General features: G+C 47.4%; 1 long non-coding RNA gene and 1 pseudogene across 1 annotated transcript; both read right to left on the reverse strand.

Moving 5' to 3' along the window:
* Positions 1-969: 969 nt before the first annotated feature.
* Positions 970-16,639, reverse strand: LOC122442660. The gene is made up of 3 exons (XR_006269692.1): positions 16,445-16,639; positions 7,643-7,708; positions 970-1,078 (listed from the first exon to the last, which is right to left on the reverse strand). It is a non-coding gene; the product is annotated as an uncharacterized LOC122442660 (long non-coding RNA).
* A 614-nt stretch (positions 16,640-17,253) lies between these two features.
* LOC122442501 lies at positions 17,254-19,082 on the reverse strand (annotated as a pseudogene).
* Positions 19,083-21,016: the final 1,934 nt, after the last annotated feature.

The raw sequence follows: 21,016 nt of genomic DNA on the forward strand, positions 1-21,016 counted from the left end.
CCCAGTTCCTGACATAGAGCTCCTTAGTCCCTTAGAATTTTCTGGGTGACAGGAGCATCCTTTGTTCTAATGAGGTGGCTGTTGGTGGCTCCAGGATAGCATCAAGAAGGGGGTTGATAACCAGAAAGACCCAACCATGCTTGGGAACCTTCAACCCCACCCTCATCCTCCAGAGAAGAGAAGGGGACCAAGAGTGAGTATAGGAATAAATAATCATTCCTATTAATACATGGTAAGCATCCATAAAAATCCCTAAACCGTGTGACTCAGAAAACTTCTAGGTTGGTAAGCACCTCCATGTGTTGAGGGGATGATGTACCCCAACTCCACGGAGACAGAAGCTCCCGCACTTGGGACCCTTCCAGATCTCTCCCTAGGTACCTCTTCTTCTATCTGTTCATCTGTGTCCTTTATTGTGTAATAATCACACAGGTACACATCTCTCTGAGTTCTGTGAGCTGTTAGAGCACGTTATTGAACCTGGAGAGGGGGTTGTAGGGACCTCAGCTTGTAGCAAAATCAAACAGAAGTATGGGTACCTCGCCACTGACATCTGAAGTGGGGGCAATCTTGTATATTGAGCTCTTAACCTCTGGTGTCAGTGATACCTTCAGGGAGTCAGTGTCAGAATTGCACTGCAGGACACCCACTTGGTGTCCAGTTATTGCTCAGGCACTAAGTCATGTCCGACTCTTTGTGACCACGTGCACACAGCATACCAGGCCTCCCCGCCCTTCCCTATCTCCCAGAGTTTTCTCAAACTCATATCCATTGAGTCGGTGATGCCATCCAACCATCTCATCCTCTGTCATCCCTTTCTCCTCCTGCCTTCACTCTTTCCCAGCACCACGGTCTTTTCCAGTGAGTCTGCTCTTCACATCAGGTGATCAAAGTTTTGGAGCATCAGCATCAGTTCTTCCAACAAATATTCAGGGTTGATTTTCCAGGGAGGTGGAGAAGTTGTTGGTGGCACATCTGGTGTCAGAAATGTTGGTGTGAGTGTGAGAAGAGGGAAGAAGTGTTTCTTATTTTAGGGATACCCACGGGAAGCCCTTGAGCAGCACCGGATTTCAGTTACCTGGGAAAGAGAGACAAGGTATAGACTGCCATACCTTCCACCAGCTGGGAGCCCATTACTGAACTGACTGCAGTAAAACGTTCCCTCTAAAGCCCTGTTTGAGAAAGAAAAAAAAAAACTATCTGATTTCTGACTTTTAAGATATCTGTACATTCTGCTAGCTAATAAACACAAAGAGTTTTATTTAGTGTTTCAAGAACTCCTAGAAAAAGCAGAACTGGGTGGTTAGAGGTTGAACAGAGAGAGAGCAGGTGGTATTTTGGGAACCCTTCACAAAGGACCAGCCGTCAGAAGCGTGCCGAGTGGCACTTCAATATGAAAACTTGAAAAAAGGAAAGTCACTAGCACCCACGGTGGATGGGACGGCCTTGGCTAGCCTCTGCGGGTTCTATAGAGGTGAGGAGGAAGGCAAGTTCAGGGGAAGGGGCCGGGGTGTGTGTGACCAGGTGCCTGCCCGTTTCACCCTCACCCTTCCCAAGTCACCCCATCCGGGAACCGAGGTCAGATGGCTGGTTCTCACGTCAAAGTCTGAGATCATCTGTAAATGGTTTTTCCCCCTGGTTTCCTTTCCTAGCAGAAGCAGTTCATTTGAAAAGTTTATCTTGCAAGAGAGGTGGCTCAAAACCTAATTGTTGATTTTGCTTTGTTCTAAAAGTTTTCAAAATGAATGTTGAGAACTGGGGAGGGGACCATGTCCCGCCCCGGAGCTGCAGTTGGCAGAGGAGGAGGCTGGCTATATCAGTGGGACTCGGAGATAATCAGGATTGTGAAACCAAGGAAGAACATGGGGCAGAGGAGAGGAGGAAAGAAAGTGAAAGGGTCAGATAAGGAAGGAGGGAGGACCGATGACTTGCCACCAGCGCTTGCAGGGTGTTCCTACCAGAGCTGCCGCCAGTGCCTCCCCCACCCACCCTGCGAGAGCCTGGGCCATCCTATCCTGGTCCCGGGACCCCCACTCGATGCCCGTTTGCTGCTGTTCAGGGAAGGCTAACTCCTGATGGAGTCCTCAGCATCTCTGCTCAAGCTCCCAGGGAACTGGGCCCTGGAGGCTGAGCAGTGCAGGGTGACTGAGTGAAGAGTTGGTGTACACGGCACTTAGCCCCCGGGCTTGGAGCTAGGCCCAGGCAGGGAGTCCCTGGAAGCTTCTGGCTCTGGTTCTGGTTGTGGGACATAACTTAGAAAATCCTAGAACCAGGGGAAAGAGACACAGGAAGATGGCGGAGTGACAGCTGGGCTGATGGACAGACATATCTTAAATAACAAAGCACTCTTGTTTTCATTATTTTGTCTAGTCTCACTGGGACTTCTGTTTTCCCTTTTCACTTATGTACAGAGGCTCAAAGAAGCTTGCTCAAGGTCAATCCCAGCATCACACAGGAAACATATAGTTAACGCAGACACATACATAGACTATACACTCTAAGGGTCAAAGCCCAGCCTGTATCTCATGGAATCCTCTCCCTGGCCCGATGAGATAGATGCTACAGTCCTCGCTGTGCAGAGATAGATGCTGAGGACCAGAGAATTAGATAAGTGACCCAAGGTCATACAGCTAGCGAGGGTCCCAAGCCTGGTATCTCAGGCTACACCACCAATGCTGTGTCTACTCAATTTACATGGGAAATTTTCTCCCACACAGAGAGAACACCCCATTTAGATAACAACACAAATAATCTGTAAGAAAAGTATGTTTTGTTCTGTTCTTGTGTCAACTCCTTTGTCTGTAAAACTCTGAACAACAAAGCATTTCACAGACACCCAATCAAGTGAGGAAAACATCTCTTATCGTCATTTCAGTGACGCGTTCATGCTCCTAAGAGGAAAACTGATGTGCCAACAAAGATTGGCCTCAAGTACAGCATCTATATGAAGGAACAAATGCTTTTAGGGAAAAAAAGGCTTTGTAAGCAGAATACAAAATTCTCTGTCCACTGTGATTACCAACGAGTATAAAAACGCTGCATATAGACAAAAGCTGGAAGGGAAATGTGAAAATTAAGTCAGTCCTGTGGCCAAGGGGCGGTTTATTTTTCTTTCTTAAAAAAAAAATGTGTTTAATGTTTTTATCATATGTGCCATAACAAAAGACTTTGCCATCGTGCAAAGAAATTCATAATGTGAAATACAAAAGCCCTTCACACCATCGTTTAACTCAAGATGCAGCTGCTGGAGTCCCTGGGAGTATTGCTGTTTGACTGACCACATTTGACCTTGACCAGTCCTAGTAATGGTCACCATAGAGACAGACAGGAAGAGAGGGGTGAGGGAGAAGCCTTGTCACTGGGCAGTTCTGCTGATTGCTTGTTACTGTAACTTTTTTTTTTTTTAAGTATTTCTCACTCTCTCTCTCTCTCTTTTTTTTTTTTTTTTGCAGTGAAGTAAGTCAGAAAGAGAAAAGCAAATATCATGTATTAACACATACTGTAAAACGTTTTGAATGCTGACTGTCCCCTACATCTTTATTTGTGTAGGGCCTCCTCTTGAGAGTAGAATCAATTAAATTCTGCAGTTCACAGAGTCCCTTCTAAGTACTGAACCCAGGAGCTCACGCCCAACTCAGTCCTTGGCAGTTTTTGAAGCCTGTGGAGGGTGAAGTCACACGATCTTCTTAGATCCCCTCCTCCGACAGCCTTCCCCTTTTGCCCCCAAAAAGGAAAGGCCTCCAGAATTAGAGGCCTTCTCTGCCTGTTGTCCAGTGCACCGAGAAACCAGACAATGTCAGGCACATTATCAGCACTCATTATATATTTATCCAACAAATTTCGATTTCCTATCTCAAAACTACCACCTGCTGATGGCTGTATGACCTTGGGGACGTCTCCCGGACCCCACTGGGCATCACTCATTACAGCTAGATGATGGGGTTGTGGGGGGCAGGCTGGGACCTTATCTTTGTATTTCCAAGCCTGAAAGGATGAATCACTTGTTCCAGGGACTCAGCTGAGGCCCGCTGAATTGACTCAACTTGACTCATCCTTGGAGGAGGCTCAGCTCCTTGGTGGGCTTCTATGACGCTCTCCCACCCGCTCAGCCCCTTTCAGGTTACACAGGGCCTGTTCAAAGAAGCCATTGTAGGAGCTTCACCGTGAATCCAAATTGCTCTGGCTGCACCCCTTTCCCTTGTTCCTGTGTTTGTTCTCAGAAATTGCCTCCCAAGAACAAAGAGAGAGCTGCCTCAGGGGCCCAAGGGAGAGCAGTCCTCCGAGGACATGGTCAGGGGACAGCTGGCCATCTGGAAGCCTCTTTCAGAGGGAGATGTTGATGATCAACTCTGAGCTCTCTCTGTCTCTTAGAAGACAAACAGAAAATTTCAGACCCAAACTGCTCCAAAATTTAAAAACAACAGAGCCCAGAATGTACCTCCTCAGTTGTCTCCTCATCCTGCTGAGTAATTCTCCAGGCATTTTTTCCCCCTCTATGCTCCCTCCACCCCTGCTAGATGCAGATAACTATTAGGAAATACGGTCTGTATGTTATATTCTTATCCCTGGACTGTATCACCAGCTTCCGGAGAATAGGGACTGTGGTTTACTTACTACATTCCTGGCACAGGATCTGGCACTTTCCAAAGAGCTAAGGCTCAGTGTTTGCTGAATATGTTGAGCATCCACAATGAACTGTGTGCTATGCAGAAAGATGGAGTGGGTGGATGGATAGGAGGAAGAGTGGGTGGGTAGGTGGGTGAATGGATGGATGGGTGGATGGATGGATGAGTGAGTGGGTGGATGGATGGGTGAATGGATGGATGATGAATGGATAGATAGGTAGATGGGTAGTAAGACTATTTCAGGAAACAGATGTACAGATTAGGAAATTGAAGGAGAGCTTACTTGAGAACTATTTACAAAGTAATGGGCAAGGGATTAGGGCAATCAACAAGAGATGGATGCAGTTCCAAGGCAAAGGGGAAGAATGATTATCAGAACCTAGACAGACTAGCTGACAGGAGAGAAAGATGTGACTTTCAGTAGAGGGAAGTAGCCAAACAAGGGAGCAAAGAACAGACCTTGATTTCAGCTCCTCCTGGTAAGTTCTGGGTTGGATTGTTCAGCCGCTAAGTCGTATCCAACTCTTTGCAACCCCATTAACCACAACACACCAGGCTTCCCTGTCCATCACCATCTCCTAGAGCTTGCTCAGACTCATGTCCATCGAGTCAGTTATGCCATCCAACCATCTCATCCTCTGTCGCCCCCTTCTCCTCCTGCCCTCAATCTTTCCCAGCATCAGGATCTTTTCCAATGAGTGGGCTCTTTGTATCAGGTGGCCACAGGATTGGAGCCTCAGCTTCAGCGTTATGGGTTGAATCATGTCCTCCTAAAAGATATGTTGAAATCCTATACCCCAGCACCTCAGGATGTGACTTTAATTGGAAATAAGGTCTTTGCAGATGTAATTAATTAAATGAGGTCCTACTGGACTAGGATGAGTCCTTAATCCACTATGATGGGTGTCTTTATAAGAGAGAAGAATGTCGTGTCAAGACAGACACACAGGGAAAAGATGGCCATGTGAAAACAAAGGCAGAGATTGGAATGATGAATCTATAATCCAGGGAACATCTAGTGGAGGGAGAAAAAAATAAAAAAGGCCTGGAGATCACTTAGCAACATCCCTGGGGAGGCCAGTCTAATTCAGAAATGAGGAAGTTTAGGTTTGGAAGGAGTACCTATCCAAGGTGCCCCAGGCAGTGGGTGGAAGTGCCAGAACCAGAAACTCCATTGGCACCATCTACAGCTCATTGTTCCCCAGTGTGGCACCCCCAACCCATGACGAGTATGGGAGATGGAATGTTCTCTCTCATACCATGCCACAGGCATGCCGGGTACAAGCAAGGTTGGGCCCCAAGAGGCTACCAGCCACAGTATGCACTTGGCCTCCCAGACTTCTGGTGCCCCCATAGATGTGACTGGTAGGGAGGAGGGCCTTCCATAAACGCCTCTCCAGAGCTATGCAGGCATCCATCCCAGGCTTCCTTGGGGCAAGAAAAATAGCCCTCCCATCAGCATCTCCAGTCACTGTGGATGTGGCAGAGGAGGAAATCCTGTGTGTATTTTACACTCTCAGCACATCTCAGTTTGAGCCAGCCACATCTCGAGTGCTCATGAGGTTGTGCTGTGTGCTATGCGGCACTCAGGTGCTTCAGTCATGTCCAACTCTCTGCAATCCCATGGACTGTAGCCCACCAGGTTCCTCCTCCCGAGGGATTTTCCCAGCAAGAATACCGGAGTGGGTTGCCATGACCTCCTCCAAGGGATCTTCCCAGACCAGGGACTGAACCCATGTCTCCTGGCGTGCAGGTGGATTCGTCACCTGCTGAGCCATCAGGAAACCCATTCATGAGATTAGCAGCTACCATGTTGGATATTGAGTCTACACCTATTTCAGAAATAAAGGCTCAAAAAAGGCAGGCAACTTTTCTCAAAGTCACACAGCTAGCATTCCGGTAGAGCAAAGATTTGCATTTTGCCTGTCTGACACCCAGCCTGGGCACAGCCCACAGCCTCCCACAACTAGGATGCCCAAAAGTCAACATCTGAGACCAGTGCCAAGAGGTGCTCATTGAGCTCCAGTTAAAAAGATGGCTCCTGTATTGGGGTAGGAGTAGAGAGGAATGAACCAGGGGCAGGAAAGTACAGTTACAACCTTGGACTGCCGGGGAGGACTCATGTGACAGTAGCCAAGGAGGCTCTAAGGGCTGAAGCTGTCATCCGGAGACCACTCACACAGGCAAGGCCTTCTCACCAGCTCTGCCCAACTGTCAGCCTCCATCTGCCCCTTCCTTGTATCTCTGCAAACCCCACCAGGGGCAGGGCCCAGCACTTTCCAGAAAAGCCAGGAGCACACAGCTTCTAATCCTCCAATATTTGCTTTCTCTGCAGACCAATAAGCCTGCAGCCTGAAAAGAATGCTGATGGGATCGATGGTGTCTGAGGGTGACTTTGAACAAGAACCGGAGCTGGCCTGAAGCAGCACACTCATGACGGTGAGGTCAGCAGGAGACTTGGGAGAGGAATCAATGCCCTGCAGGTGGATTGTGTGCAAACTGACCCCACGATCAAGCCGATGACGGGAGGCCTCGGAATTGGACTTTGGAAGATGCCTGGAAGGAGTCTTGGTGCTTCTAACTAATTTTTTTTTTCAAACTAAAAATTATGCTTATGCAGTGGAAATCTGTTCAACCAGCCATGGGGGACTTCCCTGGTGGCTCATGGGTAAAGAATCCTCCTGCCAATGCAGGAGACGTGGGTTCAATCCCTGGTCCAGGAAGATCCCATATGCTGCAGAGCAAGTGAGCCTGTGCACCAAAGCTATTGAACCTGTGCTCTAGAGCCTGAGAGCCGAAACTACTGAAGCCCATGCACCTAGAGGCCATGCTCTTAAACAAAAAAAGGCACTGCAGTGAGAAGCCTGCACACCACAACTGGGGAGTAGCCCCTACTTGCCAAAATTAGAGAAAAAGCCTGCATAGCAATGAAGACCCAGTACAGTAAAAAAAATAAATAAATAAAATTATTTTTAAAAGAAAGAAGGAAAGAAAAACAAGTCATGGGTTCCACTTACTTTCTGAGCTTCAGATAAGATCCTGATTGCTTCATCCTGAGTATCCTTTCATCGCCCATTTCATTCCTGAATAAACAAGGAGCTGTGTCAGTTCTCAAGGGCTTGCTTTGCACAAGTGAGCTGAGGGACTGGGACCCAACACTAGGAAATGTGGAGAGCTGAGTTCTAGTCTTGCTGCTGCCATTAATTGGAAGCTCTCAAACGTCACATTAACTAGTCTGAGTTCGGTGTCCTCATCTATAAAATGGATCTAGACTGTGTGGTGTCTATGACATCCCCACTAGATAGTAATGGAAGTATATGAGGATTGCCACGAAGATCAGAAGATAAATATCTTGCATATAGAAAGAGCTCAATTAATGACAAGTTACTGTAACACATAACTCATAGATCTCTCTGTAAATATAAAATCTGTGTATGCCTCTCATGTACTCACTCCTACCTCCCTTTCAGCCCCATCTCTCATCTCTCTGCTCTGTATTTGATTGAAACCCTCGGTTATGTTCTCCCCACCCTTTAAATGCTGGGTGGGGGGTGGCTGAGGGCAGCAGGCTGGCTAGAAGTGAGGGTAGAGGAGGCAAGGACCAGGACCAGGGGCTTGATGCTACACGCCCAGGGGCTTGGTTTATCCTAGGGGATGGAGAGCTGTAGAGAGGTTTAAATGAGGGAGCATCGTTCTCTTTTCTCTCCATTTCCCTAATCATTTCTGCCGCAGATTCTCAGTTCTCTACAGCTAGAGCCACGGCTTCTCACAGACACGACTCAAGCATTGAATAGGTCCTCACCCTGCTGCTAGCCCATCTCTAAGGATTAGCCCACAGCAGCAGCCAACTTCGCTCTCCTAAAGCAATTTTAACGCACAGTTTCCACTGCTGTGAACTCACGAATGCAGCTCTCTGATGCACTGGAATCAAACCACATTGCCCAGGAATGGTATCCAAAGTATTTAGCCAGCCAGCATGTCAGGGTCCCCTTAGCTGCCAGGCTGGATCCCTCTCCCCACCCCACTCCCAGGGCTGAGCAAGGGGTGGCTGGATAGAGGTATGGGGGAATCTGTAGAGTCCCAAAGAGGAGCTGGAGCAACAAGGGGCATTTGGGAGGCTTAGCATGTGTGCATGCTCAGTCGTGTCTGACTCTTTATGACCCCATGGACAGAGGAGTCTGGCGGGTTACTCTGGTAGCCAAACTCCTCTGTCCATGGGATTTCCCAGGCAAGAATACTGGAGTGGGTTGCCATTTCCTACTCCAGGGGATCTTCCCAACCCAGGGATCAATCTCAAGTCTTCTGTGCCTCCCACATTGGCCAGTGAATTCTTTTTTTTTTTTTTTACTTTTATTTGCATTTATTTTCTGCGGCATTTATTCCCAGGCCATAAGTTTTTGTTTCTTCAGTTTCTTCTGGGATATCTTTTTCTTCTGTGCAACCTCCTTTTCTGGTTTAGGAACAATCTGTTCTTTTTCAGTAAGGATCATCTCAATGTGGCAGGGAGAGCTCATGTAGGGGTTGATCCGACTGTCCTGCGCCGCATCTTGGGGGCTTTGTTCACTTGGATGTGCTCAATAACCAGAGAATCTACATCTAAGCCCTTAAGCTCAGCATTACTCTCTGCATTTTTGAGCATGTGTAGTGAAAATTCAGCACTTTTTTTGGGCCACCGACCCTGCGTCGAGCACATCTACCAACTCCACCATTGTAACGACGGAATGACACACATTGCTTCTTTAAAGTGACATCTTTCAGATACTTGGTGGCTTTTCGAATATGCATACCCTTTATAGCCTGGGCAGTTTCACGAGCATTCTTAAAGTGAACACGAAGATTTGAACCTCTTGATTTGCATGATTTTGTGGGGTTTTCTGGGTCGAGTGAATAGCGCACCATTTTTAGGGGTCAGCTCAGGCCGCTTACCGGAAAAGTGGCCAGTGAATTCTTGACCGCTGTGCCACCTGGGAAGCTCGGAAGGCTTAGACACCACAACTACTTACTCCTGGGGACAGACGTGCTTCAGTAGGTCCATAACCTACACCGTTATCCTGCAGCACACACACACACTGAGATTGGCCCCATGTGACCTGCTGTAACCTCAGGGTTCCAAGGTGGTGACCTCAGAGAGAGGCTCACTGAAGCTCCTCCCAGCAACAGTGAGGGCCCTGGTCTAAGTGAAGCGGTGTTCAAGTCAGACTCAACAAAGCAGAGTTGGAAGGAACTCCTGTTTGTTGGAGATATTCTTCCTTACAAACCAGGAGAATAGGTCTTTGTTCCCCAAATTCTGGCCCATGATGAAATTCACCTTAAAAGAACTCTGGAAAGTGTCGTGGTTTTCCTGCCTGAACTTTTCTGGAAAGCTTGTCAGGAGCCTAGAATCTTGCATCAGAAACAGTAGACAAATACTTGCTATCATCAGAAACCACGGAAATGGTTACAAAGTGAAGGCAGGTGTAAAAAGGGCTTCTGATGAAGCGTTGATCCCTTTAATACCTGAACCATATCCCCAACCATTAGTCAGCTACCTTGGAATCAAGGAGAATGCCAGTGAACACTTATGGTGTCTCACGTGCTTGAATCAAAGACTCAGATTGTGGCCGGGACCACATGAAGGAGAGTCTAAGTTAAACTGTCTGGAATGAATAATTTTTGCGATAAAAGATTCCTGAGATTAATATTTATTGAATACCTTCTATGTGCAGGGAGAGAGATAAACACTGCCTCTACCCTCAAGTTGGGGAAATACCAAAGCACATAGTGAACAACAAAGTACTTTTTAAAGACCCCGAGAGATGTAAAGATCTGAAAACTAAACTACATATGGGGATATAGAACCTGAAGCCTCATAACCAAAGTACTTTCAGATCTGTGATGTTTAACCTCAAGGAGAAATTTTTTTTTTAAAACACCTTAAAGCTTTTTCCATCAACAAATGTTTGGTTCTCTAATCAATCAGTCAGTTAGGTACATGCCCAACCCTGTGGATCTTGCCTATGAAACAAATGATCTGAAACTATACACCATGAAGAAGAAGGCACAGGTCTCCCTCAGGCAAAGAGCTCAATCCTATGTGCACAGACAAGACTGAAGCCATTGCCTATTGTTGTGAGATTCAAAGCTGCCTCCAGCTCATGTCTCATCCATTGTCTCGCCAGTATCTTCTCATTCAGCAGAGTTCACACTGTCCCCTGCTTTGTCCTGAAGCAGTCTTGCACCTGCTCACATACCATCAGCAGGCTCAGAGCTCAAAGCCCCATCGTCCAAGGCTTTAGATGAGTTTCTGTGACCAGGATACACCTTTCAAAAGGGCACCAAAGGGGAGTTCCAAGAGCCAAGGAAGGCAGAGAGAGGCTGTGTGCAGACTCTGAGAAAGGACCGGCAGGACAGCTGATCTGTGGGGAGAGACATCCAGCTGTGGTCCAAGACAGCAGAGCGAGGAGGGCCTGAGTCCTCCACCTCCTATGCTCCCAGACCTGGCAGGGGATACAGACATCGTCCGGACCAGAAAGGAAATATCTCAGCTGCTAAAGAAGACCTGGGCAGGGTGACTGGAACCAGAGCGTGTTGGGAGAAGTGAGAAGCTGGAGAGTGAGGCTGGCAGACGCATCATGTGCAATGCTTTCTCCTGCAGAACAGCTAAGGCCGAGTTTTCAGGGAGGGAGGGAGACCCTGCAGCGAGCGGGCAAGTCCTTCCTTTCAGAACCACAGGGAATGGACAATTCCATCTCCGTCCAAGAACAGCTAGCTGCCACGCACAGGGTTTCAGCACTGCAAGAGGCCTCAGAAGCGATGATGCTGACCATCATCACCACCATTCCGGCCATAGCAATAGCCACACAAACCAAGCACTTACTGTAGGGCAGACGCTGCTGTGCTTTATAGGAATCAGCTCATTTAATCAACAACCACTTTACTAAAGAGGACACAGAAATGCAAAGAGGTTAAGCAAATTGCCCAGGGCCACACTGCTGGTGAATGGCAGAGCTGGGCTGGAATCCAGGTTTTTTCTGAGATCCACTCCAGACTCTATGAGTAGTCAGCTGTCTTTTGAACGCAAGCTTCGGATCATTTTTCGTAGCACAGAAACCATTCTGAATTGCCACTGAACATTTAATGATCACAAACTATTCTTGTAAATTATTTCTCTTTAATAAAATCGATCAAAGTGTGCAGTGATCAAATCTATTCCAAAGTCACAGCACGTATCCTACTGTAATGATGTGGGAACATACTCCACCATCTACATGGGCTGTAATTTTGAAATATTTGTGAGCCAATAGGGTCAGAGGGGCTATTTAAAAATCAATTTTATAGGATCATAAATCCTCTCTCTTCCTCACACAGGAAGGGGTGTGGGGGTCAATATAGAGAGCATAAAGTAGAAAAAGATGCCTTGGCGTAATCAACTCCTACATCTAATCAATATCTCTGAAATTTAGTCTTCCCGGCCTGTCTGGCCACCATTGCATTGCCTCCATTCAGCCTTCTTGGTTCTTCTGGAGTTTTCTGCAGCTACTTCCTACCTTAAGTCTTCTAAGCCATCTTTCATATCATAGGCAGAGGGATCCTTCCAGAAAATTCCATCAGTTCATTCTCTTGCTTAGAAGTATTTGATGAGGGACGTCCCTGGTGGTCCACTGGCTGAGACTCCATGATCCCAATACAAGGTGCCTGGCGTTCGATCCCTGGTCGGGGTACTAGATCACACGTGCGGCAACTAAGAGTCTGCATGCCACAACTAAAGATCCCATGTGCCACCCCAAAGACCCAACACAGCCAAATAAATAAATATTTAAAAACAAATAAATAAAAGTATCTGATGACATAGACAGGAAGTAGATGGGAGTTGCCTGGGCTGGGGGTCAGGGGAGGCAGAATGTGGAGTTGTTGTCGATTGGGCACAGAGTTTCAGTTTGGGAAGATCAGAAAGTTCTGGAGATGGACGGTGGCAGCTGGCGCACAGCGATGTGAGTGTGCTTAATGCCAATGAAACCTAAATTTCAAAATGGTTAAAATGGTCAATTTTATGTTATATAAATATGAATTATCAGAATAAAAGAAAAGAGTATCAGATGATCCCTGATGTCTCAGGATACCGGCCCCCTTCCTGAGAAAGACATTCAAGGCTTCTCAGAATGTGGTCCCTCTTCATTGGCAACCGTATCCCCCTCTCCCTTGCTGGGTCGCACATGTCCCACATACCACCCACTCTGTTTCCCAGACACACCACAACTTCTCACGACTCCTTGCCTCTGTCTACCTTGTTCCTTCTCTCTGGAAGGAGGCACTACTTACCCCCACCCCCAAAATGGCCAAGAACATTTTAATCCTTGAGATCCATTTAAATCAGGTCAGGAGGCCTCACACCTCCACGTCTGCACCAGAAATGACCTTCTTTTCTAAGGCACAGGCCCTGCCTTTGTCCCCTCAGGCTCCCCAAAGCCTCATAGACACTCAATAAATGTTTGTTGACTATTAAATGAATAAGATTTTTGTATCCATCCTAGAGGAGCTTTACAAGTCATATATAAATGAAGTGATTCATTTCTAAAAAGTATGATGCAATCTAGAGGTAAAATAGCATCTTGGACCAGAGAGAGATCTTTGTGGATCTGGGAGGAGGTCAAGCTGGAATGGGGACAAGCCTTCCAGGTAGGGGTAATGATGACAGCAAAGCAACTCCCGCCTCTATTTTTCAAGAGAAAGAAAGATGAGACCCCTGCAGGCTCAAGCTTCTCTCAGGCTCCTAATTTCATGTACCAGCCCCCCTCCCGCAACAGTTTTTGCTTTTCTTCGCCATGTGGCCCTGAATCTCCAGTGTAATTGCAAGCAACTGGGCTATTTTGGGAGCCACCCAGCATTGAAACCTCTTCTTTTGTTGGAGGAATTCTTCACTTTATGAATCTTATGGGGGAGGGGAGGTGGAGGCATAGCCCACTTTCCTCTTTGGAAGCTGTATACTTGAGATACCAACCTCCTAGTTTGTCTTGTAGCATGACACAGCACTTAACTCAGGCCTGGCCAGACAACCCCACAATGTGATTTTGAATCTCAGGTGAGTGGCTCAAAGAAGCAGGGCCTGTGGCGAGTTCTTTCTGGGAGCAGTGGTAAAGCTGCCTTGGGATTTCTATGAGGATGAACCCAGCATCCAGGGTCCAGGGTCTGGTGCCCATGGAGTCAGTGCAGTAGGGACCGACCAAGGTCTGGGGCCCAGCTGCAGAAGCAACGGGAATCCCTCTGGCTGAGGTCTGCGGTGAAATTTTGGCCATGGTTCTGACTGCACACTGTCCCAGTGCCCGCCCATCTTGGCTGACTGGCTGGTTCCCCAGCTTTCTTCACAACTGGTAAGGAGTAACGGTCTTACATTTAAGTCAGAATCAGTTTTTGTTGTTTACGACTAAGGACTCTGATTCAGAAATTAACCTTGACCAAACTGCATCCCTGGTCTTCAGGAAGGGAAAGGGAAGCATGCATTTTCTGAGCACCTCTTGGCCTTGTGACTAAATGTGCTTTTATGTGCGGAGGCTCCAAGGACCCTGGTGGCCCCCTCATGACTCCGTCTGGGTTGGCCTGACTTCTGAGAGCAGAGGGGCTGCCAGATTCCTGCCCCCTCATCATCACATCCTGGCTGAGCTTCAGCATCAGCCCCCCAATCCCTAACCCTTCAGAGACTGCCTGTGTGGTAGCTGAAATTTTCTGTCCAAGACCCCAGACTGCCTACTTTGGCCCAGTGAGCCAAGTTCTCATTTCACCGACTTCCTGTAATTTTTTTTCATCTTACTTGATCCCGTGTTCTAAATCCGTTGGCTCAAGAGCAACAGGCTGTTGCTGCCTTTTCCCCTTTATTTCAGGAAGCTTGCTTGACAGCTGTAGCAGCTGCTGCTACCACATTCTGTTTGAACACATTTCGGCGATTCAGCTGCTATAGGACCCTTCAAAGTGGTCCTGGGCTCATCAGTCTGACTGGCACATCTCTGAGTTTCAGAACCAGGAGTAGGGAGAGCGCCGGGGATCATTAGCTCATTCACATTGATTAGAATGCTGGCCGCCTCCAGGCACTTCATGGTCCATTAAAAACAGCAAGGCAGCATCTGCTCCTTCCTTCCAGGGGTGGCTTTTGATAGAACAGGCTTTTATGTATTTTGTTTAGATACATGACGTCCCTGGGGGCTTCCCTTATAGCTCAGTCGGTAAAGAATCTGCCTGCAATTCTGGAGACCCGGGTTCAATCCCTGGGGTTGGGAAGATCCCCTGGAGAAGGAAATGGCAACCCACTCCAGTATTCTTGCCTGGAGAATCCCAGGGACAGAGGAGCCTGGCAGGCTACAGTCCATGGGGTCGCAAAGTGTCGGACACAACTGAGCGACTAAACCTCCCCCCACCACCATGATGTCCTTAAATTTCTTACCTGGGTTTTAAGGAAATCCAGAAGACAAACTATTCAAATAAATCAGGGGGTTATTCATTTTCAAAAGGGATTTCCCTCTGCAACACTTCCTTCACTTGTCACCAAGTCTGTGTCCGACTCTCTGTGACCCCATGAACTGTAGCACACCAGGCTGCCCTGTCCTTCACTGTATCCCTGAGTTTCCTCACTGGGTTCTCTTAATCACCATCCTTCAGGAGCAACTGGGAGTTTGTCTATGAGCTGGACAGGATGGAGGGAAGGGGGAGACACTAGGGGTTCCCTGGGGCTTCTAGCCCCTCCCAGAGAGTCACAGGTGCCTCCAGCTGGGGTCTGGACTCTGGCCAGAGCCCGAGGCCATCCTGAGCCTCATCCTCAGTTCGCCCTGCCCTGTGGCTGATGTACACTTGTCCGTGATTCCTCCTTCCAGCGCTTATCGATTTGTCTCTTTAGTTGTCCATCTCTTGGTACCCAGTCTAGCCACCAAGTGCTCTGCTGGGCACTGGGGCTACGTGGGCAAGTTACAGAGACAAAGTTACAGAGATATAGCCCCACCTTCCTGGTGCAGGGGGTGGGGAGGTGATGTCCCATGCTTCCTGCTTGCAGAGCACAGGATGGGGGAGCTCGCATTGCTGAGAGGGGAGAGGAACCCAAGGATAGCCCCGAGAGGCAGTCATTTCTGCAGACTCAGGAGGTGACAGATGAACCAGGTGAAGATGTGAGGAAAGAGGGGATGGAAGGAGAAGAGCTCAGAAGAAGCCAAAGCACAGGTGAAGCAACAGATCAGACAGAAGAGCAACTGGGGTGGCATCACTGGGGGCCTTGTGAGTTATCTTAAGGATTTACAGTTGATTGTATTCATCTAACAAACACATATATGAGTGTGCTGTGTGCAAAGCTGCTTCAGTCATGTCTGTCTCTTCGCAGCCCTATGGACTGTAGCCCACCAGGCTTCTCTATCCTTGGGATTTGCCAGGCAAGAGTACCAGAGTGTGTTGCCATTCCCTTCTCCAGGGGACTTCCAGACCCAGGGATGGAACCTGTATTGCTTAGGTCTCCTGCATTGGCAGACAGGTTCTTTACCACTAGTGCCAGTTACATGTCACTGTTCAAAGTGCCTTCTATTATAAATTCATTGAATCCTGATAACAACCTTGGAGCTAGGTCATTATCCTGTCTTACAAGTGGGGAGAGTGAAGCTCCATGCACTTAACTAACCTCCCAGGATCCCCTATCCTGTGGGTAGCAGAGCCAGGCCATCTGGCTTCTGAATCCAACCACTACGTTGAGCTGCAGTTAAATGAAGCTGAAGGGTTTTAAGCAGGAAAGTAAAGCAGAGACCTGCATTTTTTATGAGATCAGCCCTGCCCAACAGCCCAAGGCATTAATGGAACCAGTCTCCCCAACTCACCATGCACTTGTTAAGCTGCTTGTGTGGTTGGGCTGTTATGCAGAGGGAGGTAAAGAGACTGACAAGGGTCTACCTCTACACCGTGGAGGCCGAGCCCTCCTCGGATGGTCTGCACTCCAGCCTTCTGTCCAGAACCCCCTTCTCAGGACTCAGGTCCGTCCAAAGCTGACTCCCTTTCAAAGAGGAGACGCTATGGCCTCCCTGTCCTTCCAGAGGCCTCCACCAGGACAGCGGAAGATGGGTATCCACACCATCGTTATCTGGGTGGCACCCCCCTTTTATCACGACCCCCCTCTCTCTGGAGCCTTTAGAACCCTGACGTCCTCTGCAATGGCTCTGGCCCACACTCATGTCTCCCTGCTCTCCACTCCCATAGCTCTCATTGTGAGAGCCACACAATCAGTGCTGTGTGCATTGTTCTCCGGCTGTTGTGTGTTCATTCATCCATTCAACTGTCCTGAATTGTCTGCAGATGAGTCATAATTTGGGAGATGGTTGAAGATGTGTTGCTTTATGTACCCAAACTTAAAAAAAAAAAAATCTAAACACTGTATCTACATACACACAGTGTTTATATTTTTAATATATATACATATATATAGTTGACATGAGCAACAACAGCAAAAAAAATAAGAACATAGTGAGCATTTTTGGTGGTAATTGAGGCTTCTTACTACATACCTAGACCTGCCTAAGACATATGGATTGCGCACCCTTCCATTAAAAGGCACCAGCCTCTTGGGCTTTCTGTTTTAAAATTAAACAATCTCAGATTTGTATTATTTTCACAATAAAACAAAATAGGAAGCTCAAAACTGGATCACTTGGCCCTTACTCTTCTATCTCCTCCCAGCTCAAAATGCATGCAGCTCTTAATAGCCTGCAGTCTCTCAGATCTGCCAGTTGGGCTCAACGCATTCAAGCCTCAGTACAATATTTGCAGTTTTAGCCTTTTTCCAGAAAATTGGCTTCGTCTGCCCACCACAGCCACTCTGCTCTCTGTCCTAACGCCACTTTCCCTGGGCATACAGACTCCTTGCCCTTCTTGCACTGGGTCGCGTTGTGGGGCTGGTGCTTGCCACACCTTTTACAGGAAGTCTGGTGGGCTTTAGAAAAGCCCACCACATTCACGAGTGTGCTGTCAGCATGGCAAGCTCATAATTTTTCATAGGTCTGTCGTCTCTACCTGTCAACTGATTGCCTTGCACAGACCTTCCATGGAGACCGGCTCCCAGGTCAGGCCACAGGGACAGGCCCGGGCTGGCCCTGGAGCCCCAGTGCTTCCTCTGCTGTGAATCATCTGATGAGAAAGAAGGTCAAGTGGATTTCAGAGGGGCTTTCAGGAGTAGTTCTATTCTGAAAGTAATTCTACTTTCTGAACAGTCACTTCGAAACCATTGTGGCTGGGAAGTCAGGTCGCTGAGCAGCTGAGAACTGAGAAGCCAGTGAGAACTCCCTGCCGCCCCTCTGAGCTGTCCCACCTCCCTGCTCTCCATCAGGCTCTCACCAGGCAAACGCTCTGTCTTCATTCTTCTTGGAATCCCAGCCCCAAGGGTCATGTCTGGCCCAGGGTAGACCCTTTGATATTTTGTTGAATGAACAGATAGGAAGCTGAGCCTGAGTCAGGGGTGGGCAACTCCTTGGAGAGCTCATTCACTCCTCCATGGGTGAGCATCAGTGCGGAAACTTTAGGACATTTTCTGATGTTCAGGTCCCTTCGGGGTCAACCTCAAGGTTCTTGGTGTGCTTGTCAAAGTGGATGCAATTCCATGTTCATGGAATCCCTGAGGGGTATACAGCTCTGCTTCACATGCTTTCCTCTGAGAATTTACTAACCTTCTAGTGATTTCATATACGGTGGAAACAAAGTAAGCACACAGCATCAACAATTGCTGGTATCAGAGATGTCACCCTTAATGGCCCAAAAGTGTGAAGTGTGAGTGTGTTAGTCCCTCAGCTGTGTCCAACTCTTTGCGACCCCATGGACCATAACCCGCCAGGTTCCACTGTCCATGGGATTCTCCAGCAAGAATACTGGAGTGGGTTGCCGTGCCCTCCTCTAGGGGATTTTCCCCACTCTGGGATTGAACCCATATCTCCTGCCTTGCAGGCAGATTCTTAACCATCTGAGACACCAGGGAAGCCCCAAAACAAACCCTCTGTGAACGTCTTCCATTAGTCAGTCACCAGGGACATGGAAAGCAGATGAAACTCTGCCCACTGGAGGTCACAGACTTACGGGCGCGCAGGGAGAGGAGAGGAGAGACGGACATGTAATTAATTAAAGGGGACAGATAAAGGATGAAGAGGTACCCGCTCCCTGCAGAGACATTGAGAGTAAAAACAGAGGCTTCCACATGAAAATAAAACCAACCGCTGACTCACCAGCAGATATATACTTAGCCACCCACGAGCCTCAGATAACTAAACATTGTTCCCAGGCCAGCAAACACTGGAGTTTTCATCTTCCATGGCAGGTAGTGCAGTCTTGTTTATTGTTGTAGAAGATTGAAATCACCCAGACTTGTATTTTAATCTTACCTCTGTAGTTTAGCAATTGAGACTGGTAATTTAACCTCCCTGGGCATCACTTTATTCACCTGCAGAGGAGGGTGGCTCACCTTCGTTGCGAGGGCATTATGGATACAAGATCAAAGAAGAAAACTCTAGCTCTCAGGAAGCTCAGAGGTGAATCTAATGTCACGGACGAACACTTAAAGCCAGTAAAAGATATCGTTTGTTGAATGAAAGTATTAATCAAGATTCTCCAGAGAAAAATAATAAGATATATAGGTATGCTAAGTCACTTCAGTCATGTCTGACTCTTTGTAACCCCGTGGACTGTGTAGCCTGCTCCTCTGTAGGCTCCTCTGTTCATGGAGTTTCCCAGGCAAGAATACTGGAGTGGGTTGCCATTTCCTTCTCCAGAGAATCTTCCTAACCCAGGGATTGAACCTGTGTCTCCTGCATTGTCACCACCATATATATACTTCCCAGGTGGCGCTAGTGGTAAAGAACCCACCTGCCAAGGCAGAACAAAGGTACTCAGGTTTGATCCCTGGGTTGGGAAGATCCCCTGGAGGAGGGCATGGGAACCCACTCTAGTATTCTTGCCTGGAGAATCTGGCAGGCCACAATCCATAAATTCTCAAAGAGTCAGACATGACTGAAGTGACTTCGCATGCGTGCATGCATATATAATAAGATATATAGAGAGATTTAGTTCAAGGAATTAGCAAATCCAAAATTTCCAGGATCAGCCTGTAGGGGGTAGATCTAGGAGAAACTGTATTTCTGTTAGAGTCTGAAGTTTGTGAGAGACCCAGGGAGAGCTGACGTTACAGAGCAAGTTCAAAGTCCGTCTGCTGGAAAATTCTCTCTTGCTCGGGGGAGATCATTCTTATTCTATTCAGGCCTTCAACTGGTGGATGTGGCCCACCCATATCAAAGGGAGCAATCTGCTTACTCAGAGTCCACAAAGTTAAATGTTAATCTCTCCCTGAAACACTCTCATAGAAACATCTGGAATAATGTATGATCAAATACTGGGCACACTGTGATCCAGCCAAGTTGACACATAAAATTAACCATTGCCCTGAAGAAAGTGAAGAATATAATCTTACACATGTAAGACCACAAGCATGTCTCCAAATGAAACCAGCAGCTGTGTCTAGAAAGAGGTTCCCAAAATGCCTGCAATGGTCCCCTTGCAGAGACAGCTTTACAGGTTCTTTTTTTACTCTCTTTTGTACATTTATGTATTGTTTCATTTTTAATGTGATGTGTGCTGATGGTTTAGTCTCTAAGTCGTGTCCAACTCTTGTGACCCCATGGACTGTATATAGCCCGCCAGGCTCCTCTGTCCATGGGATTTTCCAGGCAAGAATACTGGACTGGGTTGCCATTTCCTTCTCCAGGAGATCTTCCTGACCCAGGAATTGAATCCAGGTCTCCTGTACTATAGGCAGATTCTTTACCAACTGAGCTACAAGGGAAGCCTTGATGGGTACATTTTTTTTTTTTTTTTGCTGTTACATTTTTAATCAATACTGTTATCATCACTATTATCATTACAAAAGCAATCTTTTTTTAAGTAACTTATTGACATATAGGAAATGTTGGAGAAATGTCAGAATGCCAAAGTCCTTCCCCAAAAGGCTAGTGGACCAAATGTTGCTTCAAAATGTCTGAAATTCTACCAGTAAACTTTTTTGTTTTTTTGGCCATGCTACATGGCTTGTGCTGAGTCCTACCCACTGGACCACCAGGAAATTCCCCTACCAGTGAACTTTTATTCTTCAAATGTGAGAGCTTTCTTTCGTTTAAAATGCAAATCGTAGCAGAACTATTGCCGGAAGACTTATCTGTTTTTTAATGACGTAATGATTTGATTAGATATTTCTCCCTGAGAACACACAGTGAGAGCTGGAAAACAATAAATAGCCCATTGGGTGTCCAGGAGGTGCCAGAATCGGGACACCCACAAGCACAGACGGATGCCTGCAGATGGCAAGAATGAGCTTCACTCGCTGCAGGGCTGATGGGAGACTGAGTTTCACTGGCCTGACCCCA

This window comes from Cervus canadensis, chromosome 5 (assembly GCF_019320065.1).
Source record: "Cervus canadensis isolate Bull #8, Minnesota chromosome 5, ASM1932006v1, whole genome shotgun sequence".
In the NCBI taxonomy this organism is placed as follows: domain Eukaryota; kingdom Metazoa; phylum Chordata; class Mammalia; order Artiodactyla; family Cervidae; genus Cervus; species Cervus canadensis.